The 26,963-nt window shown below is 44.3% G+C and overlaps 1 protein-coding gene, 1 long non-coding RNA gene and 1 pseudogene across 2 annotated transcripts in view; 2 read left to right on the forward strand and 1 right to left on the reverse strand.

The window, feature by feature from the left end:
• Nucleotides 1-26,963, reverse strand: part of IGSF5 (immunoglobulin superfamily member 5) — an 850,576-nt gene that overhangs the window by 681,811 nt on the left and 141,802 nt on the right. The window lies entirely within an intron of this gene.
• The window catches only part of LOC146801758 (uncharacterized), a 195,848-nt gene that overhangs the window by 33,426 nt on the left and 135,459 nt on the right, over nucleotides 1-26,963 (forward strand). The gene's annotated exons all lie outside the window — the stretch shown is intronic.
• Nucleotides 19,620-20,754, forward strand: LOC146801759 (beta-1,3-galactosyltransferase 5-like; annotated as a pseudogene).

A 26,963-nucleotide genomic window follows, 5' to 3' on the forward strand; every position in this document is an offset into this window, starting at 1 on the left:
GGAAGGTTAAAGTTAGCTTCACTGAGCTAAGAGTCTTGCTAATCGCACTCTCCAAGCGTTGCCTGACAAGGTAAGCTCCTTTGAACTAAGACCCCCGTGATCGCGCTACCCCAGCGCTGTTACCACCAGTAAGCTCCTTCGAGCTGAAAACAAATGTAGCGCTTTCTCAGTGCAGTTCTGCAGTGTTCAGCTCCTACGGGCTGGAAATGAAAACTCGCTCCTCCGAGCGCGGTCACAAATTAGGTACGCTCCTCCGAGCTGGAAATAATCATGCGCTCTTTACAGCGCGATTCGAACAGGCTCGTACGAGCCTCTGCTTGTGTCTAAAAGGGAAGGCTGTTCTCGAAGTCTGCGAGGCGCGGGCAGTTGAGCTCATCCGAGCTCCGATACCTCTCACCTGCTTCCTCTTCGGTAGCCGTGACTCATCCACTGACGCTCCCCTCCTGGACGCTCCCCTCCTGGACGCCTTGCTCCGAGGGACGGGGAAAGTGGAGTCCTTCGGTTCGTCTTCCTCTATGCTGCAATCACCATTCCCGCAGGGTCGCCAAGCTCCGAACGCCGGTAAATGGATTCTCGGTTTCAAAATAACGCACGTCTTCTGCCGTGCGTGACGTCCTTTTATAGACGCCCACTTCCTGGTCCGGGGTTGCTGGGACTTGTAGTGTTTATACGCTAGGTAGGCGCCTTAGATCCCGAATCCTCACAGTAATGGCATGCGATCTAAAGCATGCGTTGTAAAGAGATATATTCCTTTGCCACAGATGCCTATGTCACACAACCTGCTAGTCAGTATTGTTTGTGAGATGGTATCAAAGGCTGCTGACAAGTCCAGCAGCATGAGCATGGCAGGGGATCAAGCACCTAAGTATAGATGGATGGTATCAGTAACTGCCATCAACACAGTCTCAGTGCTGTGGCAAGCTTTGAATACGGATTGAGAGAGGTCAAGAATATTATGGCCTTTCAAAACTTCTACAAGCTGCTTATCGACCAGGAATGTTCCCAATAGTGAGAGAAGCGAGATATGGCGATAATTAGATAGGTTCTTTGGGTCTGCGTTAATGTTTTTTAGAATATTGGCGACACGTGCAGCCTTTCAGGGTAGGGGCATTTTAGCCATCTCCAGGGAGGGGTTGAAGTGTTAGTTAATGGTGGGTACTATCCTGGTTGATAGATTAGCCGAGATCCTTGGAAGACATAGGTCAGAGGGAGAGCCGGATTTTGCACTAGCCAGCAGCCATGAATTTGGTCTAATGTACAAGGTTCAAACCTATCCAGATATGATGCGATATCAGGAGAGGGCACATTTAAGCTGGTGAAATCCACCTCACTCGGGTAGTTGATGAACTTCTAATATATGGCATCTATTTTCTCCTAAAAGAAATCTGCCAAGGAACTGCATAACTGTTGTGATGCAGGCATGGTGTGGGCACAGACACGTGGCTTGGTAAATTCATTGAGTACTTTATAAAGTTCTTTGGACGAGCTTCCTGCCTACGATTCCATTAAGCCCTCAAACGTCAAGGGTAGACTAGGAGCGTAAGGCGGTGGTCGGCCCTTGGGCGTCACATACCTTACCCAGTGCCGTCGGGCTGCAGTCATCAACAGATTGCCCTGTCGCTGCTGGGTCGGCGTAGCCGTACCCAAGAGCCACTCCAGGAGCGTTGGGATATCTCAGGTCACGACGCCAGTGATCAACTCAGTGAGGTTGCTCTTGGCGAGCCACCACATTGGCCACTGTAGTTGTGCCGCTGCGTAGTACCGATCGTAATTTGGCGTGCCCAGGCCGCCGTCCGACAGCGGCAAGTATAATTTATGGAGGGCCACCTGAGCCCATGAAGCACCCCATATCAGCGACACCAGCAAGGACTCAAGGTCTCGGAAGAGTTTCCGAGGCAAGCGATACGGGAGTACGCAGCAAAAATATAGGAGACGGGGAAGGACTAACATCTTGGATATTGCTACCCGGCCCATTGGAGACAAAGGGAGGCCTTTCCAAAACAGGATAGTCGTGCGCGCTCGCATAATAGCTCGGCCTAGGTTCCCGTTGTGTCCGATCCCAACTGATAAACCTGTACTGCCAAGTATTTAAAGGTGTCAAATGCCCACTTCAGTGGAGTAAGCGGCACTAGCTGTCTTTGCGCTGGTGTCATAGGTGTCATAGGGAACCCCACCGATTTTTCCCAGTTAACCTGGAGTCCAGATATGCACGCCTGATCGTTTAAAATGATCATGATGGATTGTAGGGTCTCGGTCTCGCCGCGGAGTTAAATCAGCGCGTCATCGGCTTACAACGAGACAATGTGCCATCGCTGATCAACCCCTATACCCCAATCCCTCACCCGCAACCGTAATTGACACACTAACGGCTCCAAGGCTAGAGCAAAGAGGAATGGCGACAGGGGGCAGCCCTGTCGTGTCCCCCTCGCAATGGTTAGGTGAATAAGTACAGCCCGTTTTTGCCCTAGCCTGTGGCCCGCAGTATAATAGTCGTATCCATCGCAAGAAATGGGGACCTATGCCAAACCCTGCCAGGGTCACTTCAAGGTAAGTCCAGCTTAAGGTGTCAAACGCCTTTTCTATGTCAAGCGAGGCGATTCAAGGCCGTCCCTCCCCACCTTGTGCCCACTCCAGGAGCGTGAATAACCGCCGCAGATTCAACCCCGTACTGCGGCCTAGAATGAAACCATTCAGGTCCTCATGGACCAGTAGAGGGACAGTAACAAGTAATCGGTTAGCTAGTAATTTCCCTAGGATCTGATAATCGACGTTTAGCATCAACAAGGGACGATAAGAGGCCATGAGAAGGGGGTCTCGGCCTGGTTTAGGTAAGATAACCAGCGTCGCCTCTCTCATGGTGATAACTCACCCGTCTCAAAGGCCTCAGCATAAACCCTGGCACGCCTATCCCTCCCCGGGGTCTTGCCCAATGCCAGCTGCCGGATGGCATCCGTGATCTCATCTAGCGCAACGAGCTGTTCCAGGGCGTCCCGATGGGCTGGGGTGATCCATGGAAGCTGGACTCCCTCCAAGAATTCCTGAATGCGAGCAGGGTTTGGGGGGCCGGGGCTGTGTACAACGTGGTGTAGTACTCATAAAAGGAGAGATTGATAATTGCCTGTGTGTTCACTAGGGCCTCAGCACTCGTGTAGATGGTAGTAATGGGAGGCTGGGCTGTGTCGGATCGAAGGAGCCACGCCAGATGCTTCCCGACCTTGTCCCCCTCTCCGTGTCTACGTGCCAAATACGTTTTGTAGTCCAAGGCACACAGATCGTCCATCGCGTTCTTATACGTTAATCGAGCCTGGGCGAGGGAGGGGGCGAGCAGAGGATCAGTCGGAATGGGCTGCTCAGAACTCTAAATCGCAGACTCGGGGGTGTCTAGCGCTGCAGCCAGGGTCTTACGAGCCCCATACGTGGTCTTAATGGCATGGCCCCTAAGAAGAGACGTGAAGGCGTCCCACTCCACCCCCACCAATGAGGCAGTCCCCTCATTCACCTCAAAGTAAGAGGTAATGGACTCCAGTAGGGTGGCCCGGTAGGAGGAATTAGCGAGTGCAGCCCCAGGCAAGCACCAAGTCGAGATCACAGGACTTTGAGCATCCCAAGTCAGGTTCAGCTGTAAGGGTGTATGGTCAGAAAGTGCGCATGCCAAATACCCGGCATATATCACACTGTGTAGAGCATTGTCAGAGCAAAACACCATGTCAATCCGTGTATGTAAATCATGCAGTAGCGAGTAGTGGGAGTATACACGCGTCTGTGGATATAGCCTGCGCCATACATCTTGTATCTGCATTAGAAGTGCCCATTCCCGCATATGGTGTGCCAGTGTAATGGATTGTGCCCCTGTGAGAGGCAAGCGGGAGCAGTCCAAGGCAAGATCCCATACACCATTTAAATCACCCCCCCAGGTATGTGGGGACCGTGAGGTCCATAAGTAGCAACGGTGTGAGTAGTCATAAGAAGTTGGATTGACCCGAGTTCAGGGCATACAGGGAAACCAGTGCCAGGGGGGAACCATTCAGCACGCCCTCCATGGTAGCATAGCGGCCCTGCGGGTCCACCCTGGAGTGTGTGATTTGTAAAGGAGTCCCAGGAGGCATCCAAATAAGCGCCCCCTGGCGTAGCCCGAGTACGTCATACCCAGGACCGTGCCCCGCCAGCGCATGCGGAGTGATGTTAGCGTCTGTGTCGTGAGATGCTTCTCCTGGAATAATGCAATCGTGATCTTGAGGCTGCATAGGTATTGGTACACTTTGTGGCGCTTGGCGCATCCCACTAATCCCCTCACATTCCAGGTCAAAAGGGCATAGTCCCCATGAGCCATCTATGTAGGTACGTGATATTTGTTGCTATTCTCTTAAGGTGGATGAGGGCACTACTCCTATCAAACCTCCATCCTGGGCATTAGAGGATGAGAGGTCAGGGAGAGTTTCACACTCTTGTCCCCTCTCTCCTTCTGTCACTATCAGTATGGTGAGGTCTGCCATGTCATGGTGCAACTTGAGTCTGTTCACATGGATGGCCCTGTTGGAGCTCCTGGGAGTACCCAAGTCCACCAAGTAGGTGACGTCCCTCCTTTTCTTTATAATGAGGCTTTGTTCGCCATAAGTTGGCAGGGTATGCTCAGACGTGAGTCCCTTGCTCACTTTGCCACTGGATTCAAGCAAGCCTGGCTGAAGACGGCTGAAATGCCAGAATCCGGTCCTAGGAAGCTTGTTTCCGGTCCAGGGAAGACATGGCTTGGCAGTTCGGACTGGACTGTTCCCATGAAGGGATCTCTGACAAAATTTCGAAGGTTAGAAAATCGACCTACAAAAATATCGCAACACAAATATCGATGTCAAGAATATCGACATCCTATCTACAACATGGTAAGTGCAAAAATATCGAAAAAAAAACTATAGATATCAAAAATATCGTTTTTAAAAATATCGGTTTTTTTTGTTACAATAAATATGTTAAATAAACATAATAATACTTATAAATAAAATAAACATAATTAAATATATTTAATAATGTTAAAAATTAATAATTAATCAATATAATTTAATAAAAAATGAATTAAACATATACATATAATATATAATATATATACTTACTTAATAATGTTTTTATAATTATTGTAATAAATTATAAATTATTTAAAAATATTAAAAATTGCAAACACATTACACACATAAAACAATAACATAAATAAAAATTAAATAATTATGTATAACAAATTTACAAAATTACATTTAATTTAAACATTGTTAAAATTAATTATATACTAAATCAGCTAAAATAATAAAAATAAATATTAAATAGCAGAGACGATAAAACTACTACTCCAGCTCCCAAAAAAACAACATAAAGGAAATTTTTGGATAGCGCAGGGCTAAAAATTACTATATCCACTCCAGATAGTGTAACAGTAGGGAAAGTGTTGGATAACGTAGAGGTATAAATTACTATTCCGACTCCAGGGAGTGCAACAGTAAGGAAAGTGTTGGATAGCGAAGGGGTAAAAATAACTATTCCAAATCCAGAGAATGCAACAGTAGGAAAAGTGTTGGATAGCGTTGGGATAAAAATTACTATTCCAACTCCAGAGAATGCAACAGTAGGGAAAGTGTTGGATAGCGTAGGGTTAAAAATTACTATTCCAACTCCAGAGAGTGCAACAGTAGGGAAAGTGTTGGATAGCGTAGGGGTAAAAATAATACTCCAACTCCAAAGAGTGCAACAGTAGGGAAAGTGTTGGATAGCGTAGGGGTAAAAATTAAGATTCCCACTCCAGACAGTGCAACAGTAGAAAAAGTGTTAGATAGCGTAGGGGTAAAAATTACTATTCCAACTCCAGAGAGTGCAACAGTAGGGAAAGTGTTGGATAGCGTAGGGTTAAAAATTACTATTCCAACTCCAGAGAGTGCAACAGTAGGAAAAGTGTTGGATAGCGTAGGGGTAAAAATTACTATTCCAAATCCAGAGAGTGCAACAGTAGGGAAAGTGTTGGATAGCGTAGGGGTAAAAATTAGTACTCCAACTCCAGAGAGTGCAACAGTAGGGAAAGTGTTGGATAGCGTAGGGGTAAAAATTAAGATTCCCACTACAAAAGGTGCAACAGTAGGGAAAGTGCTGGATAGCGTAGGGGTAAAAATTAAGATTCCCACTCCAGACAGTGCAACAGTAGAAAAAGTGTTGGATAGCGTAGGGGTAAAAATTACTATTCCAACTCCAGAGAGTGCAACAGTAGGGAAAGTGTTGGATAGCGTAGGGTTAAAAATTACTATTCCAACTCCAGAGAGTGCAACAGTAGGGAAAGTGTTGGATAGCGTAGGGGTAAAAATAATACTCCAACTCCAAAGAGTGCAACAGTAGGGAAAGTGTTGGATAGCGTAGGGGTAAAAATTAAGATTCCCACTCCAGACAGTGCAACAGTAGAAAAAGTGTTAGATAGCGTAGGGGTAAAAATTACTATTCCAACTCCAGAGAGTGCAACAGTAGGGAAAGTATTGGATAGCGTAGGGTTAAAAATTACTATTCCAACTCCAGAGAGTGCAACAGTAGGAAAAGTGTTGGATAGCGTAGGGGTAAAAATTACTATTCCAAATCCAGAGAGTGCAACAGTAGGGAAAGTGTTGGATAGCGTAGGGGTAAAAATTAGTACTCCAACTCCAGAGAGTGCAACAGTAGGGAAAGTGTTGGATAGCGTAGGGGTAAAAATTAAGATTCCCACTACAAAAGGTGCAACAGTAGGGAAAGTGCTGGATAGCGTAGGGGTAAAAATTACTATTCCAAATCCAGAGAGTGCAACAGTAGGGAAATGGTTGGATAGCGTAGGGGTAACAATTACTATTCCAACTCCAGAGAGTGCAACAGTAGGGAAAGTGTTGGATAGCGTAGGGGTAAAAATTACTATTCCAAATCCAGAGAGTGCAACAGTAGGGAAAGTGTTGGATAGCGTAGGGGTAAAAATTAGTACTCCAACTCCAGAGAGTGCAACAGTAGGGAAAGTGTTGGATAGCGTAGGGGTAAAAATTACTATTCCAACTCCAGAGAGTGCAACAGTAGGGAAAGTGTTGGATAGCGTAGGGGTAAAAATTAAAATTCCCACTCCAGACAGTGCAACAGTAGGGAAAGTGTTGGATAGCGTAGGGGTAAAAATTAATATTCCAACTCCAGAGACTGCAACAGTAGGGAAAGTGTTGGATAGCGTAGGGGTAACAATTACTATTCCAACTCCAAAGAGTGCAACAGTAGGGAAATTGTTGGATAGCGTAGGGGTAACAATTACTATTCCAACTCCACAGAGTGCAACAGTAGGGAAAGTGTTGGATAGCGTAGGGGTAAAAATCACTATTCCAACTCCAGAGAGTCCAACAGTAGGGAAAGTGTTGGATAGTGTAGGTGTAAAAATTACTATTCCAACTCCAGAGAGTGCAACAGTAGGGAAAGTGTTGGAGAGCGTAGGGGTAAAAATTAAAATTCCCACTCCAGACAGTGCAACAGTAGGGAAAGTGTTGGATAGCGTAGGGGTAAAAATTAATATTCCAACTCCAGAGACTGCAACAGTAGGGAAAGTGTTGGATAGCGTAGGGGTAACAATTACTATTCCAACTCCAAAGAGTGCAACAGTAAGGAAAGTGTTGGATAGCGTAGGGCTAAAAATTACTATTCCAACTCCACAGAGTGCAACAGTAGGGAAAGTGTTGGATAGTGTAGGGTTAAAAATTACTATTCCAACTCCAGAGAATGCAACAGTAGGGAAAGTGTTGGATAGCGTAGGGTTAAAAATTACTATTCCAACTCCAGAGAGTGCACAAGTAGGAAAAGTGTTGGATAGCGTAGGGGTACAAATTACTATTCCAACTCCAGAGAGTGCAACAGTAGGGAAAGTGTTGGATAGCGTAGGGGTAAAAATTAGTACTCCAACTCCAAAGAGTGCAACAGTAGGGAAAGTGTTGGATAGCGTAGGACTAACAATTACTATTCCAACTCCAGAGAGTGCAACAGTAGGGAAAGTGTTGGATAGCGTAGGGGTAACAATTACTATTCCAACTCCAGAGAGTGCAACTGTAGGGAAAGTGTTGGATAGCGTAGGGGTAAAAATTACTACTCCAACTCCAGAGAATGCAACAGTAGGGAAAGTGTTGGATTGCGTAGGGGTAAAAATTACTATTCTAACTCCAGAGAGTGCAACAGTAGAGAAAGTGTTGGATAGCTTAGAAGCTAAAAATAACATACTTTTAAATAAAATAATTATTTAAAATAATTAATAATTTAATTATTAAATAACTCAAAATTACTTACAAATACCAATACATATTTATTAAAAACATAACTACCAATAAATAATTAATTAGCAAAAAAATCGTAATAAATACCAATAAATAATAATTAAGGAATATTAATTACCAATTTAAAAATTATTGAACAATTAAATTTTGTATACCAAAAATTAATTATCAAACATTAATTACCAATTAAAAAATCTTAAACAATTACATATTTTTTAACACAAAATAATAATTATTATACATTAATTACCAATTAATAATATCTTATTAATATATTAATTAGAAATATCACTAAATAATATTTAAACATATTTAATTACCAATTGATTATTAATCAACAATAAATTATTTTTCATAACCAAAAAAGTATTATTTTAAATATTTACCAATTAATAATTAATCTACAATTAATTAATTATCAATACCCAACTACAAATTTAATAATTACTTAATTAGATTTCAATTACTTCCAACACTATTCCCCTATAAACGCACGAAACACTCAAATAATAAAATAATACAGTTAACATAATTATCAATTAATCAATTATTCAAAACTAATTACCAATTATTAAAAATTAATTACCAAGTAATACTTAATTAACAATAATATAATTATCAATACCAATAAATAAATATAAATATTACTTAATTACAATTAAATTACTTCCCACCCTCTTCCCCTATAAACCCACAACCCGCTACAGAATTTAAACGCAAAAATTATTTTTAAAAAATTTATAATTCCTAAAAATGTATAATTAATTTCATATTATTAAATTACTTCCCACCCTAATCCCCTATAAACCCACAACCCGCTACAGAATTTAAACGCAAAAAATATTTAAAATTAATTTATAATTCCCAAAAATGTATAATTAAATTCATATAATTAAATTACTTCCCACCCTATTCCCCTATAAACCCACAACCCGCTACGGTACTAAAACACAAAAGTAACTTACAAAAAACCATTATTAACATATATAAATTGTATACATATATTTTAAAAACAGTAGAACACTTAACAAAAAATAATTAACACATACATATTAAATACATAATAAAATACATAACAATATTATAAAAATCGATATTAGTGACATGGATATTAGTAACATCGATATATTTCATATCGATATTACTAACTTCGATATTACTATCATCGATATAACAAAAATCGATATTACTTACCTTAGGGTCGATATTCTGTCCATCGATATTCTTGACATCGATATTCTGTCCCTACGATATTCTAGACTCGATATTATGGTAGGTCGAAATTAAATTATCGATATTTAGACTGCTCACCCCCATGAAGCACAGGGTCAGACTGATTTGCATATGGCCATGTCTGAACTGGGGTGGCAGAGTGGGCTAAAGAACGGTGATGGATTAAACCCAGATCAGTTGACTGGGGGTGAGTGCTTGCAATGTTCAACACTCCGTCCATCATTTCCTTTGGTTTTTGCTTTGTTCGCCATAAGTAGGCAGGGTATGCTCAGACGTGAGTCCCTTGCTCACTTTGCCACTGGATTCAAGCAAGCCTGGCTGAAGACGGCTGAAATGCCAGAAACCGGTCCTAGGAAGCTTGTTTCCGGTCCAGGGAAGACATGGCTTGGCAGTTCGGGCTGGACTGTTCCCATGAGGCACAGGGTCAGACTGATTTGCATATGGCCATGTCTGAACTGGGGTGGCAGAGTGGGCTAAAGAACGGTGATGGATTAAACCCAGATCAGTTGACTGGGGGTGAGTGCTTGCAATGTTTAACACTCCGTCCATCATTTCCTTTGGTTTTTGCTTGGTTCCATGATACAGCAGGGCAATACTTCTTCAGTCCTTCTTCCAGTCCAGTCTAGATCTGAGTTTGAGGTGCCAGGGGTGCCCTACTTATTCTCATAAAATGCCCTCAGGGTAGGATGCAGTTGGTAGCCAATGGGTTACTAAGTTATCTCTAAACTGGTGACCACATCCTGCGAGGTGTAGTATCTGGGCATCCTAGGAGGCCCTATTCTGCCCACTTCCAATATGGCAGGATCCATCTCCGAGCGTGTGGAGCTCCCCAGCCCAACCAGAGGTGTAGCTACCAAGTAGGCTACATGCCCCTGGGAAACAAATTTGGCAACCAGTTTCCCCTCTCCTATCCCAGGAGTCAGCCTGTCTGCTTGAACAATGGAGCAGTTCCTCTCCCAAGTGTTACTCATTTGTCCTTCAAAGATGGCTTCTCCTTGAAGCTCGCCTTTTGGGCCAACATCTGTGTGGCTTCTTGCAGGAGGGAGGTGACACCTCTTGGCAGAGCAGCCTCCAATTGTAGCCTTTCTTGTGAGTTGTTAGCACATCTCCCCAGAAGGGAAGGAAGCAGTCTCTGGGACAGGACCCCAAGTGCAATCAGTATGGGCACAAGCGAGTAAAAGCAACAAAGCAGTAACTTTACTAAAGCTGCACACTGCAACTTGTTACATTAATTTCGATCACAGAATTAAGTTGGGCTTAATGTAACAAGATGTTTGATACCTTGGATACCCCACTTTGGTTGCACTGATCTAGAGTTAGCACAGCTAAGGGGTCAGCGTGTAAGTCTGGACTCACCAATTGAGCAACCAAGCTTTTCCACAGTAAAAATTAGAGTTTCATTTGTCAGACACATAAAGTTAAATGTTATGCCTGTGGGATATGTTGCATCTTTCCTTAGGATACACAGGCGTACTATAGAGGCGATTTACATATATACCAGGAGGAAGTTGGGCTTTGCCATTACGTTAAATGGCAACATTGGACTGGCCGTTTAAACTGTTTTTCCAGTCTGAAAATGGCAGGCTGGGAGTCTTGTTTTACTCGTGTCACACCTAGGATGGCGCATCCAGTGCTGCAATCCCTAAGGGGTACCCTCCAGCTTACATCACTGGGTAGCCATTTACTAGGAACTTACAGATAAGTTAGTTTAGCCAACTGAGTAACAGCCAATTTGGCATACGAGTTTAAGGGTCTCTGTCTTTGTAAAGGCAAATGGCCTTCTTCATGGCTCTCGATCAGGTGTCCAGCAGGCCACAGCACCGAAATAGCTCTACTGAAAGTGGCTGAGTTTGTAAGGGAGAATCTGGATAAAAGCACACCTACTTTGGTGGTGCAACTAGACCTATTGGCAGAGTTTTAAACGATGTCCCATTCCATCCTCTTAAACAGGTTAAGTCAACATAGTATTCGGGGCAAGGTTCTTCCTTGGCTCAAATCCTTCTAGGAAAGCAGATCCCAACAAGTGTATCTCCACATTTTCTCTTCAGTATCCAAAACTCTGGATTGTGGAATACCTCAGGGATCTGCCCGTAGCCAGTTTAATCTATACCTCGCCCCTCTGGCTAGCTTGATTGAAACCTGGGGTATAAAGGTGGTCTCATACGCAGATGACACCCAACTTCTATTCTACTCTCAAGGAATGTTCAGAGATAGCTATACAAAACTTTAAGAAGTGCCTCGAATGAGTCAGTGCTTGGATGGAGTCAAATTGTCTCAAATTATATTCTAACAAAACGGAAGTCCTTTTCTTTAGCCAAGGCGGGCCACCCTGTCAAACTTCTGTTGGCCTGAAGAATTAAACTCCCTACTGCCCCTGATGGCTACCTTCTCTACTAGGAATTTAGGTGTTATGTTTGACTCGGCCCTCTCCTTTTTGACTCAAATAAGATACATTTCAGCAGTCTGCTTTCTGAGAAAATCTTAAGCAAGCTGTTGCTTTTAGTCCCAGAAGAGACCAGTAAAACTGTAGTTCATTCTATGCTAACTTCTTCATTGGACTACGCCAGTTCACTGACAATATATCAACTATTAAAATAATCCCATACAAACATATTGTGACCAAAATATTGTGAAATATTTTGTCATCCTATACTTATAGTTGTAAGTACAAAAATATTGAAAAAATGATATCTTTGTCATTAATATCATTGTATTAAATATCATTTTGTAGATATATATGAATTTAAATATTAAAATTATTAAATAGTAACATTAATTTAAAAAAAATTAAAAAAAATGTATATGTTTCAACAAACAAACTTATTTAAAAAAGTTAAACACACACATATAGCCATATATATATTACATATATCTACTTAAAAAAACTATTATTAACTAATAATAATTTTAATTAATATTATAATTTCCTAAAAAAGAATGTAATAACATTACCTACCGGCGGTTGCCAGTAGGTAGTTATAGTTAGAACCTAGTTTCCATAGGAAAAGCATTTATTGATTTGCTAATAACTTTGGCGTCATTTGACGAATGTTTGCGAAATACTCTCAAAAAAGGTCTATCCAGGTCAGCTCCTATCCTGAAAGTTTGGGGGTTATTCGTCAAGAGGGGGCTGAGAAAAAAGAGGGGTCCCAATTAGAGTTTTCTCCATGTTAATTTCCATAGAAAATTTTATTACAGGCTACAGCCCGAACTGCTGAACGGAATTACACCAAATTTGGCTAAAAGATTGGTTCAGAAAGCGACCTTTTTTTTAAATGCTGTGAATCCGTTCAGTAGTTGCTGAGAAATTCAAAAAATAAAGGTCACAAAATCAATTTCCCATAGGAAACTTTAGCCAAGGCTACAGCCCGAACTGCTGAACAGAATTACACCAAATTTGGCAAAAAGGTAGTGCTTGATTCAGAAAGCTTTTTTTATAAATGGTGTAAATCTGTTCAGTATTTGCTGAGAAATTCAAAAAATAAAAGTTTCGATATCTGGGGCAGCGGTGGGTTCGCGCACCCTCCCGACCAATCGCTTCACTGTGATTGGCTGCCACGACCACGAGCTTCACTGTGATTGGCTGCCAACACTCCAAACCAGGAAGTGTTGTCATCCATCTGGTGACTCGGTAGAACCAAGTCACAAGAAAACAGTGAAACAAACATAAAAAACAAGAGAAGGGGGCATGGTAGAAACACCCTGACCACCTAGGCTTGCTCAGGGGGTCCCACAAGGACCCCAGGGCTAAAAAAAGCATTTAAAAAAAAACAATTTGGGTGCAATTCGCGCTGGGGTCGCGAATCCCGCCGAAATTATTTTAAAAAACGAAGCTTCATTTAAATTAGGCCCCGGGGTGGGCAAGGTCCCGGGGCCATTGTCCAATTTATAATTTATAAATGCGGGGGCCCACGGGAACGGCCACCCCAGTGGCTTGTTTTTTAATGTGTGGCCCCCAGGGCCAGCTCTGTGTGTTTCTGTAAAGTTGAAATATGTTTTATATATATTTATATGCCAAGGTGTATTGAAGAATGACTGGGTGTATAAGTGTTTGAATGGATGATTTAGTAGGTGTGTGACTGACTGTATAAGTGAGTGATTAAAGGTGTCTTACTGAATGCATGGGCTAGTGACTAAACTGTGTGAATGTCTGTATCAGTCTGTCAGTTGGGATGTAAGCGGCTGCATGGGTTGATGAGTTGCTACATGAATGTCTATATAGGTTATTGATTGGTTGTCTGAGTATCTGTATGGGTGCCTGAGTGTCTGTGTGGGTGGGTGGGGGTGTGTGACTCTGTGCATAGATGTGTGAGTGGGTGATTCACTGGGTGTATGGGTTTAAGAGTGCATCTGTGAAGGGCGGTATGGGTGGGTGGGTGGGTGGGTGGTTGAGTGTGTGTATGGGCGTGTTGGTGAGTGAATGGATGTCTCAGTGGTACGTGTGTGAGTAACTACATATGTGAAAGGCAGTATATGTGAGTGTTGGAGTATATATATGACTATATGTGAGAGTGAGTGATTGTGAGATTGGGTGTATGGATGAGTATGTGCTTGTATCAGTGATTGTATAAGAGAGTAAGTATGTGTTAGCATCTGTATGAATAAGTGAGGTGGTGTGTGTATAACTGTAAAGATGAGTAAATGGGAGTGTGATTGATTCTTTGCATGACTAACTAGGTGTGTGAGTAACTCTATGGATGAGTGGCGGTGTGCGAGTGTCTGTATAGGTGTATGCAAGCATATGATAGTACTGTATTGATGAGTGACTGCATGTATGAGTGGCTGTATGGGTGAATGAGTGGATGTGTATATAGACCTAGGAATCAGTGAATGGGTATGTAGTAACTGATATTGGTGTGTCTATGGTTTCGGCAATTGTAGTCTGTATTTTAGAGTGGGTATATCAAGGGTTTATTAAGGTGTGGGGAGGTGCATCGGATTATCATCTGGATGATGTCATCAGTGATGTCATCAGTTATGTCAATTGAGATGTCATCAGTGATGTCATCAGTGATGTCACTGACCATGTCATAAATTATGTAATATGTGACGTCATCAGCAGTGCATTGCTCAACTAACTATAACAGCTGAATTTCTCTGGTTTTGTACAAGTGAAATGTCCAACTAGCTAAAACGTCCCTGAAACCTGTGGATTTTTCAGTGAACTTCTATGGATTTTTTAAATGCTAATCCCTAACTATAACGTCCCTGAAATCTGTGTTTTTTTCAGTGAATTTCAAAGGTTTTTTAAATGCTAATCCTTAACTATAACGTCCCTGAAACCTATGGTTTTTTTCAGTGAATTTCTAAGGTTTTTTTAAATGCTACTTTCTAACTATGCCTACAGAGGTAGGACATGTGCAGAAAGAGGAAGAAAGGCGCAGAAAGAGAAAAACAGAAAGAGGCAACAGAAGACCAGAAAGGGGAAGAAAGGTGCAGAAAGAAGCAAGAGATATGTAGAAAGAACCAACAGAGGTGCAAAAAGAGGCCTTGGTGCAAAGTCATCCTGTGCCCTGGGCCCCCCCCCAGCTTTTTGCTGATTGGTACTGGTGGTAACTGACTCTGACTGACCCTCGGCTCTGCCTAACCAGGCCCGGAACCAGTGCTATGCTGAAAGTACAGTGAAAACACCTACATACACCAGGGTACAGTATGGGTTTGGGTACCCTTGTGATTGGCATGACCTCCCCTGTAAAGTCTTAGTACGCAATAGGCCAGGGGGATTACAACTACTTCTAAGTCCCAAGCATATAATAGGGCATGGCTTTTTAGAGGCCAACAGCCTTTTCTGCTCTTGTTGGTCATGTGGAAACTCTCAAGGTGAACCTAAGCACCTTATTTTTTATGTCCCCCCACTGCGAGTTTTTGAAAGAAAGTTTGGTCACAACTTATATTATTTTTTAATTTACAATGCCCTATGTCTCCAGCCTTGATATTTTTTTAGGTAGTTTATCTGATGTTTTCCTCTTAAGGTTGCACAGAATGATTGTTTGACCTTATTCTGGCTTTAACCTTTCATCAAATTACTCTTCTTTGGAAATGTACCACTAATCTTTCATTTAAAGCTTTGTGGTATAATATTTGTCATTATCATTGTCTGGATGTTGCTTTTGCTCTATCATGTAGACCAAATGTAAACAGAGAGTTATTTTGGTGTTCATTAACTGATTTCTTAGATTTCTCTGCTAAAAACCAGGTTAATTTTGCACGTTCAGAAAGTTTTAAACCACCATGAAATTTATTTTTGTCTCTGCTCTACTTTGCTAAACTTTTGTATTATGTTTTTTCTTTTTACTATCACCCACATGTATTGCTTTTTCTATATTTCATTAAGTGATGCATATTGCTATGCAATCTTCAATAATGTAGATGATCTTTCCCTTGCTTCCCTCCCTCCTACCCCTTTTTATCCAGTTTCCCTTCCCTATGACCGTACTTACAATTGTAAACAGCTTCATGTTCTGTTATCCTGTTTCGATAGTTATGACTTTCTATTTATTTCTGATATGTGTATTACTCATGCTTATCTATCTTGGTTTTCCTCTATTAAACCTGGTTAAACTTAAAAAACAAATCACTACAGTGTAGCAATGTGTTCTAATGGCTAAATTAAGGTGACTGACTTTGGAACTTGAGCCTTGTGTTTTAAACTAGGCCTGGGCATGCTACATTTGTGTGGTTCTGGTTAGATTTCTTAACCTTCAATATACCTATAATTGTAAATATGTGAAATATAGCAAAGTTTAAATGTGAAAAATCCGTCTTCATGTACACCGTTTTACTACTGCTGGTTTAACACAGCTTGGAAGTGCTTCAGATCAATGATGTTAAATAATTTTAAAGTGTACTTGCTACAGAACCGGTTTGCGGTGGTTCTCCTTTTGAATGTCCTGTCTGGACTGCACTCCAGACAGCCTTTTGTAGTGATATTCCTCACAGCTGGGTACTTTCCAGCATGGATCACCCACAACAGTGGCATAGGCAGGTGTGAGATTTTGCACTGGCTGAAATCAGCCCAACTGAAGGCATGATTAAGTCTGTGCCTCACCTAAGGGGCTCTCTTTGTGGCCACCACCTTTGGAATAGGATCTGAGCTTTCCTCACCCATTTGCATAAGAAAATGCTGCTAATAAGGGGAGCAGTAGCGGGTGCTTAATCAGGGCATTTCTCCTTGTGTTTTTGGTCAATTTGTTATCTAAACTAAACTTGAAAATGCACTATTTGCGACTAATTAAAAAAAATGCTTAGGGAAGGAAACCCACCCGAACCCTCATGGAAATGTTAGGCTTGTTCGTTACACTTGCTTGTGGTCAAAGTTTGTTAACTAATTGTTAACTGTTTTACGCCCCACCACTTTCAAATTCCACCAGCAGCTAATTCGAGGGGGTGAATCGTTGGTAGACCAGGCGATGGACATTGTACGGTGCTTGAGTCAAGTGAGTCAGGTGGATCAGATAAGTGACCTCTTGGGTAGACCTTCGAGCATAAATCAGTGTTGCCCCCATCGCCACTCTCACTCAGAGACAGAGGAACTGCGTGAGCAACAGCATGAACAATAGCCCTTCTTGGCCCTACCTCAGTGAGTACTGTACATTCATAAGAGGAGGACTTTTGTGATGGATAAGTGAGGTCAGTGTTCGAAGGTTTCTTAGTAAAAAAGTCAAGGAGTGTGGTCGTGAGCGAGCCTGTTTGACATGCCCTGTTCTTGGGGCTGGCCATGCCAGGGTTAAATGCAGAATTTGGTACTCAGACCCGGGAGGGGGCTGAGCTCAAGGTCAAGGGACAGGGGCTCCCCTGTCAAATCTGGGTTCGCCGGGCATACAGCATTGGCCTTTCTGTGCTTGAGGGCCCTTGGTGTACTTGTCTCGCCCTGCCAGACCTCATTCTTCACTGCTTGTAAATCCAGGGGTGCAGAGCTGCTTAGACTTGAGCGCAAGCAGGAGTAATTATACCACAATGCACCACTGCCGGGCTGGTTGCAGGAGGGGGGCGCTCATTGAGGCCACAAGCCACTCCTGAACCTAGTCAGGCCGCCTCCATGATTGCCGAGCTCTACCTACTATGGTAACAGCTGTAATTGACCCCTTAGAATGGCGCTGGGGAGATTTTACTTCATACTGAAGTCAGGCCAGGGGTCATTAGTTAGCTGGCTCCGCTCCTTGCTCTTTCCCCCTGCTCTCCTTTTCACCCACTTGCCGTACATGGGGCCGCTTGGGTCCATTCCTCAGGGGCCGCTTCACGGCCTCTCGGCTGCCTCCAACCACGACCCGAAGCTGGTCAAGGCTGTAGTTGGAAGTAGCTGGTGGTCACCGGGTACAAACTGCGGGCGGGCTCTGTGGGCAGGGCTAACAATACATAAAATGGCAGTTTTCACTTTTTCAGCCTCTGGTGAGGGTGGGAGTGGGAAACAGAGAGGGTCGAGAGCGGCGATGGACCGGTCTGAACAGAGGTAGGGGAGTCTTCGACTGCGAGGCTCCTCCCTCATGCGTACTACGTCCTCCAGTACTGCAGCATTGTGATAGAGAACAACATCTTCGTTCTCCAGCTGGGCTCCTTCAGCCTTTTCTGTAGCCGCTGTCAGGTCACAGACTGCTGTTCGGGCTGCTTCCCCTGCCTTTGGTGAATGGAACACCAAAGGAAGTGCCTAATTCTCACAGTGCCTGTTACTGGGTCAACAGATGGTTCAGATTACATGCTCGGCCAATCCTTGGCCTCTCTGCAGAGCACAAAGAGCTATAGTCACATTTATGGCAATTGTAAATACCATTCAATGGGAAAGTGCACAAAGGGAGCAAACAGCTGCCATAATACCGACTGAATCAAAAGAAATTCCACTGGTTCTGTCGTAGAGTTTAGTTTTTCCTGATGCTGGCCATGCTTTGCCCGTTCTGCATATATGGGCCAATTACACCATCCTTTGCTGTATGTAGATTTACTGTACTTAAAGTCTACATATAGATATTTTGTTGCATGAAATGTCACAGATTACCTTTATAGGACATGATGTTGGTGTTTGTTTCCACCTCTGACAAACCCAAGGGTAAGAAGGGTTGCACTGTTATAATTCATGCCTGTATCTTTTCTTAGCTGTTTGCTAGGATCTTGTAGTTACAAAATCATTAAATAACACCCACATATAAAACTATATATTCACATAGATACATGCAGGGTCTTTGAGTAATGTCTTTTGTACCATTAGTCTGTCTGAGTGTCATTACACATTAGTTACTACCTGTGTTGCCCTTTGAATGAAGAATTTTCTGACCATGTGTACTTCCACCTGAAAATTAGTGTGCTTCGGTGTCAGGGCTGATTAGCCAGTCTTTTAGATTTCAAGTTTCTCCTTTTATATTTGCCCATTAATTATTTGCTTCTCCTTTATTATTTTAATGTTTCTTAAGAGTATATTACAGCTCTCAGGCAATGCTAGGGGGTCACTTGCTTAACTCTAATTTTACTTGCAGTGCTCCACATCTTACCATCAGAGTACTGGAATGCTGTTGTCTATAGTGTATTATTGTTTCACCATTCCAAATGCCCACCATGTTAGTTCTAAGTGTGGTGGCCAAGCTGCACCTTGAAAACAACAATAGACTATTTACATTTCCTCTGCAAGACGGACACTCGCTGCTATGTTTAGTTTCATTATTATATACAAATACCTGTCGTGTTTAGATGGCAGCATATTTTTATTTTTCACTTGTATTCTTTTACTAATCTTGTATATGGTTTTGGGATTATGTGTTATTTATTATAGTTGTGTCAGAGGGTGAATGCAAGATTGAGTCAGAGGATGGATGAATGGATATATGAATGCTAAGATGAGCGATAGTGTGCATGCAAGATGACTTATTGCGTGCCTACAGCCATCAAGGACACAAAGGCACATACATTCATAAGCCAGACCATTTGGCATTGCCAATGCTTTTTGCCTTATTTTTCTACATTGCCTATATTGAGTTTTTAGTAAGACGCTAATGTTGATATCAGTGCTTCATCAAAGAGTACACTAAAATGTTATTGCCTTCTTCACTAAAATTCTGACTCCTACTTCACAACCTCAATGTTTTCTGTTATCTATTTTCTTTTGTTGTTTTCTAGATGGCTAAAAGGCACGTGGTCTTCACCATGATACTGCTATTTTCCTGTTTGGGTTTCTTGGGGGCATATTATCAAGACAGGAGATAAAATTATCGCCGCTTTAGATGTGAAGGACATCTAACCTGAGCTTCAATTGGAATTCCATAGAGCATATTATCAAGCCCATTATCGCCGCTTTAGCAGCAGTTTTCGGCCGCTAAAGCGGCGATAATTGTATCACCTGTCTTGATAATATGCCCCTTAATATTTCCACTTCAATTGAACTTCATAAAAGTTTGCTTCTCCTGTTTCAATAGGAGAGCAATGCTCTATGCTAATTTTAGAGCTGATAATGGAACCTTTTTACTGTTACCGGATGCAAGGTATCAACAGAAGCCTCCATTCTTGGTGATCCTTGTGGTAACAAGACACAAAGATGTGGAAGCTTGAAAAGCAATCCGCCACACTCGGGGAAAAGACCAAACTATTGAAAACAAAAGGATTGCAGTATTTTTTCTAGTTGGAACAACGGCAGAACAGGGAAGAATAGCAGAGGACAATATTACTACTGAAAGCCTGGTCTACAGAGATATTATCCAAAATAATTTTACTGACACCTACTACAATCTTACACTAAAGACTGTGATGGGTCTTGAGTGGGTCGACCAATTTTGGCTGCAAACCAAGTTTGTGATGAAGACTGACACAGACATGTTTGTCAATGTCTTGTACCTTACTGAATTGCTAATAAAAAATAATAGAACTACTTAATTTTTCACTGGTTACCTGAAACTTCATGAATTACCAATACGGAGTAGGATTAGCAAGTGGTATGTCAGTGAGGAGAAATATCCTGACAAACTTTATCCACTATTTTGCTCTGGCACAGGGTACATTCTCTCCACTGATATTGCCCATGATGTTTTTACTATTTCGGAAAGCGTTCCTTTTTTAAAACTGGAAGATGTCTTTGTTGGGATGTGCCTTCAACAGCTCAACATAAAGCCTGAGCCTCTTCACAGTGACATTTTTCCCTGATAAGATTGAATTCTCTATTTGCAGATTTAGAAAAATTGTAACTTGGCACCACATCCGACCTAGTGAGTTGCTGATATACTGGAATGAGCTGAACAGAACCACGGATGAAAAGTGCTGACATTCCAGTTCGACAATCGTTAACCAAAAAATAAGATCATATTATTCATTACAGATATAGGGCCAATCAAGTTTCTTTACAGTACTGTATGTCTAATGATTATGTTTAAAATCCTCCCAGGGAAGCTTGCAGCTCCTGTTACAGCACATTAAATAATACATCAAGTTACTCCTTTGCTCAAGACAAATGTTGAGTCATTGGTAAAGTTATCATAAGCTTAATTACCGTATTTTACCCTTAATGCCTGCTGATGAGGACTATAACTGTTGTTAAAGGCCCTCAACCCGAGTTATAGGCCCTATAACGGGGGAGAGGGCCTTTAACAACCAATATAGCGTGAGGCAAAAGGGCTATAGGCTATTAGAAGATTCCATCCAAAGAGGGTAAAATGTTCTAAATTAAAAAGGGAGAAACAGAGAAATATTGGAATGTTGGAGCTGGAGCATTATACCAGCCATTATAAGCCCAGAGCTACTTCATTGTCTCAACATGCTAATGTTCTAATAGAGGCTTATAAGCCCGCAATAACGGGCTATACCGGCCATTAAAAGCCTGCTTCAGCATTAAAGGTTCAAATCAAAGGTGACAGACCTTTAAGAAGGGAATGGGCCTTTAATGGCTGCTAAAGCTTGCTACGGAGGGCTTTAAGGCTATTAGAAAATTCCGCCCATAGAGGGTCAAATGTTTTAATTAGTAAAACAAAGGCCTCATGGAGCCCGAGGGGGTTGAATCCCATCTGGCCCCATAAGGCCTTTTGTTCACAGCAACATCCAGAGCAAATATTAGAATGTTGGAGCTCCAGGCTTCTACCTGCCATTTGAAGCCTGTAGCACTCCATTGTTTTCAATGGAGCTCACAATTTCCCATGTTCTAATATAGCCTTATAGCCCGCCGTAGCGGGCTATACCGGCTATTAAAGGCCCGCTGCAGTGTTAAAGGCCTGAGCCGAAGGCGAGGGACTTTAACAAGGCAGCTGGACTTTAATAGCGGTATAGCCCTGCTACGAAGGGCTATAAGGCTATTAGAACATTCTGCCACTAGAGGGCAGAATGTTCTAACAAATTAAACAAAGGCTTCTCGAAGCTCGAGGGGATTTAAATCCCCTCGAGGTTCGAGAGGCTTTTGTAAAACATTGGAATGTTGCTCTGCGGGCCTTTACCGGCCCGTAGAAGCACGGAGCACTCCATTGTCTACAATGGAGCTCCCAACATTCCAATGTTCTAATTCAGGTTGAGCTATGCATAACATGGGTTTTATTTTAACATCTATATTGTGATAGTCATTTACAAATGTTCATTTTAAGAGTAAGCAAAAGAGAAGTCAAGGGAGACAGAAACTTGATAAATGGTGCATGTCATTCACTAACTTTTAGCAATTTTCAATAATGTATGGTGCTGGAAGCTGAATTTAAATCCACGAAAAACATAGTGTTGTTATCAAACTAAATACGAGTCCTGGGCTTATTACATGGCAACATTTTACAAGTTCTCAAGTAGTTCAGTTATGGCTAACACCAAAATAATGCTCCAAATTGTGGAAAAATAATGAGAAATAGCATAAGGTCATGTAAAAGATTTCTTTGAGTAAGTTCTATGAAAACAGCGTACTTCATGACAGACAGTGCACACTTGTAGTAATGCAAAGTTTCCATTTAAGTGTAATGCATAGAGTGCTTTATCCCCAGTTAAACCATACTTTTAAAAAGCAAATTTTACAGGCCCATTATGTTAGATCGAACAGAGCCTGTAAGCACATTGTTGTATAATCTGAAATGCAGTCTCTTTTGTCCTTCTGCTTTCCATCATGTACTAACCTCTCAAAACACATACACTGCTTTCAACACCATAACCTCAAATGCAGTTTCTTTGCTCCCTCTGCTTCACGTCACTTAACTACCTCTCAAACACGTACACTACTCTTCACACAATAATCTCCATCTGGCTCTTTCCTTTGCCTTATTTGCAATGATCCTCCTTACCCAAACGTCTGTATGATAGAACCGAACATCCGCTCAACCTGATCTCTAAAAGTCAAGTCTCAGTGGACCACTGTCACACCATCGAACACAACAATATTAAGATACAGAAGGGGGGCGCTAGAGGGCGCCAGACCAACATGGCCGCACATCTGTGAGGCTCTCGCCCGCCGGGCGCTTTGAATCTCCATTAGCCCATCCTACGTCTGAGGGACACGACTCTGACCAGCCCTATTCGATGGGCAGTGGACGCGGACCAGGCTCGCCGACTTAGAGAGCATTCTAGTCGGTGGTTCGCCAGCAAAGACCGCCGACCTCCCCCGCGGCCACTGTGACTGCTCGGCTGATGCGAGTAGGCCGGCTGCCGCGCACACGCTGCGGCGGGGATCTGACGGGTGCGCTAGGCCGCAGAGCGCGGCCGAGGCTGAGAGCGGATACCGGCGCCGGACGCCCCTGCGGTGGCTTCCCCCTGCCCATCGCTGACCTCCAGACACACCGGTAAGACGAGGGTGAGCTGGGGCTCGTAGGGGGACGCGGAGCTGCGGGACTGCCGTCGTGGGCCGGAGCATGCCTTGCGGGGCTGGCGAGGAGTGCCCCATCTAGCTCCGGACGGCCCTGGGTGCGGCGGGGGGTGCGTTATCTCTGCTGTTGATCCCCCCCCCCCACAGGGCTAGAAACGAGGACTCCGCTGCCTGTCCTGGCTCTCCGCGATACTATCAGTGCAGGAGGCGCCTGATTGAGACTACCCCCTGGGCTCGTGGCCCTTCTCCTGGCAAGAACTACTGCCTCCGACGCATGGTGGATATCTGTGGGCCCTCCGACTTACCAGCTTCGCAGGCTTCGCAGGCAGGTCGCTGTCGGTGGTGACCGGGGCGCGGCCCGGCTCTCTCCCTGCCATACACGTCCAGGCCCTAACTCTATTGGTGGGGCTGCTCCGTGTTGGGGACCGGGCTCCGAGGCCGGGGGGCCGACCGACAATATGGGGAAGACAGATGCCAAACACGCCAAACAATCCCGGCTTCCATTCGAGGCTCCAACCAAAAAATCCCACGCCCTTCCGCCGGGAGACGATGATTCTGCGGGAGGCGGCACAGAAGAGGTGGATTGGAAAGCGCTCCTCCTGAACATGCAGACCAGCCTCACCTCCATTGACACCAAGATCGATGGTATGTCGCGCCGCCTGGACTCAGTGGTGCATAGACTGGACCAGCACGAGGAGCGGTTTAAGGAGGCGGAACAGCGGGTCTCCGGGTTGGAAGATGGCGCAACGGTCACCACGTCCAAGGTATCGCAGATGGAGCGATTGCTGAAGGTGATCGCTGACAAAAATGAGGATTTAGAGGCGAGATCGCGCCGAAACAATGTACGCCTTATTGGTCTGGCAGAGACTACCTCCGTGGGCAAGATGGAACTTTTCATCGAGAAGCTTCTCTCCGACCTCTTCGGCGCGGACGCCTTCTCTCCCCAGCTGGTGGTGGAACGGGCTCACCGCACTTTGGGCCCTCGCCCCGTGCCCGGAGCGCCCCCAAGACCTATAGTCATCCGTTTTTTGAATTATAGGGATCGGGACACCCTTCTACGACTCGCCAGAGAAAAACAACCAGTCCTCTTCGAAAATACCACGCTCTCCTTCTTTCCAGACTTTACACAATCTGTACAAGATGCACGTCGCAAATTTGGACAGGTTAAGAAACGACTACATCAACATGGCATTCAATACTCCATGTTATACCCGGCCCGGCTACGGGTTGTCCATCATGGCAAGCCCCACATATTTCAGGATCCTGCCCAAGTTGAACTTTTTCTGAAAGACCACAAACGATCTACTGAACTGGCTCACCCCCCTTCGGGGAGTGCGAGATCCCGATCACCCACTTCTGCCCTTGACTGACTGGGGATCTCCAGCTGCCGTTAAGCTCCGCTTATGTTACTCTTTTGATGTATACTTGTTTTGCCTCTGCCTGTTTTTCTGTGAAGTTAAATTGCTGCTCCACATGTGACTCTGTGCGCTCGCCGCTATGGTGGTGCTACCACCTATCAGTCCTTGCCCTCCCTTATTTTTTTTATGGTTCCTTGACGATCTTTTAACTTGATTGCGCCCTGGCACCAACCTCCCCCTCCCGTGTTTCTCCACTGGGTCTAGGCTCCAGGGGATAGCGGGTGCGATATCGGGGGAGTGGGATGGCGGGTCTGGACCCCTGGTGTCCCCCACTTGGGTGTTCCCCAATGAGTAAATGACAAAACATTGTAGGTTTGTGAGGGGTGGGGAAGATGCCCGACATGATTGGGATGTCGGAGTGGGAGGGTGGGTGGGTTCTCAGGGGTTCGTTACAAGTTTGTTGTTTTTTTTCAGCATGAGCATTGCACGCATATTTGTTGATATAGTACAGTATGCCGCCCTTACTATCTGGCTGCATGTCTGGGTCAGCCGCCGGGTGGATTTGGTGACCTGGAGTTCCCGTGTCCAAGGACCTAACGCACGCCACACACACTGAACCAGGTGGGGGGGGGACTGCTCACCGCTATTTCTTGGAATGTCAGGGGATTGGGAGACCCGAGGAAGAGGCGGCGAATCTTGGGTGCTTTGGATAGACTGCATGTTCAGGTGGTCTTCCTACAGGAGACACATATGGACCCTCTCCGTAGGGGATCCTTTGCTGCTAGGTGGGCTGCGCACTCGATCTTTGCATCATACTCATCCTATGCAAGAGGCACTGCTATTCTCTTAAAACGCGGGGTTCCTTATGTTCCCCTGGGTACAGCCAAGGACACAGAGGGCCGATATTGTATAACGTGGGGCAGGATAGACATCGAGACTATTACCCTGGCCTGCTCTTATGGTCCTAATTCCGATGACCCACGCAGCTTCATTGCTCTCTGGAACAAGATCTGTGAGGTAGGCTCCACGCACCTCATCTGGGGGGGTGACTTCAACGTTGTTTTAGACCCCGCCATGGATAGATCCAACCCCTCTGCTTACCACTATGATAACACACACAAATACCTGAGGGACATATGCGACACCCAGGATGTTGTGGATACCTGGCGCCACTTACACCCGACCTCCATGGAGGGCACGCACTGGAATAATGCTTATGCCACTTGGGCCAGACTAGATTACATCATGGTAAATAGGGCACTGGCCCCCTCCCTGGTTACTGTACAACACATAGGCCGCACATTCTCCGACCATTCTCCAGTGCTCGCCAAGTTCCGCCTACCAGACATAATGGGTAGATCCCCGACATGGCGACTTCAGCCCAATATCTTACTTGATGAACTGTTCCGATCCGAGCTATGTCAAGAACTAGAAGACTTTCTTTCCCGTAACAAGGGATCGGTAGAACACATGGCCACCCTCTGGGAAGCACTGAAGGTCACGATTCGGGGAGTCTGCATCTCTAAGAGTTCCGGGGTGTTAAAGACCCTACGCGCCACACTACATAATTTAGAATCCACGCTACATACCCTGGAAACTAGTCCAGACTTTGCCGTCAACACGGATGCGCAAGCGCAGTACCGGACGGCGATGTCAGAATACACTTCCACTGCTGACAGAGAGGTCCGCTTCCGGGGCAAATACTTCAGGGCTCGGGCATACGGGGAGGGTGAACGTCCCGGTAGATCCCTTGCGAGCGTGGTGCGGCCGATACGTGGCTCCAATTTTGTGTTAGAACTTAAGGGGGAAGAGGGGGTTCCCATACGCGACACACAGTCGCTCTTGGCGTCTTTCACTACACACTATTCTACACTTTACTCTTCCACCAGAGTTGGCACGCTGGACATGGACGACTACCTGAGAGAGCTCACCCTGGGCTGGCTCTCGGATCCCCAGCGGGAGTTCTTGGCGGAACCCATAGGCCTGGACGAGATCAGAGATGCAATCAATCAGATGGCACCTGGAAAGGCCCCCGGTCTAGACGGGTTGCCCATGGATTTCTACAAGGCCTATATAGATATCCTCGCTCCGGTGCTCCGGGAAGTTTTTCTGGAGGCACATGAGTCTGGTGCGCTCCCCCCATCAATGCAGGAAGCGCTGATTACTTCCCTACTAAAACCGGGTAAACCGCCTCATTCTTGCGACTCTTACCGCCCTCTTTCTTTAATTAACTGCGACGCAAAAATTCTGGCCAAGGTTCTGGCCAACCGTTTACAGCTGTTACTGGGCGGTCTGGTGCTGTCGGATCAGGCTGGGTTAGTTCCTGGCAGAGCCACTTCCAATAATCTTCGGACG

The sequence above is a fragment of the Triturus cristatus genome, chromosome 8, assembly GCF_964204655.1.
Source record: "Triturus cristatus chromosome 8, aTriCri1.1, whole genome shotgun sequence".
NCBI classification, from domain to species: Eukaryota; Metazoa; Chordata; class Amphibia; order Caudata; family Salamandridae; genus Triturus; species Triturus cristatus.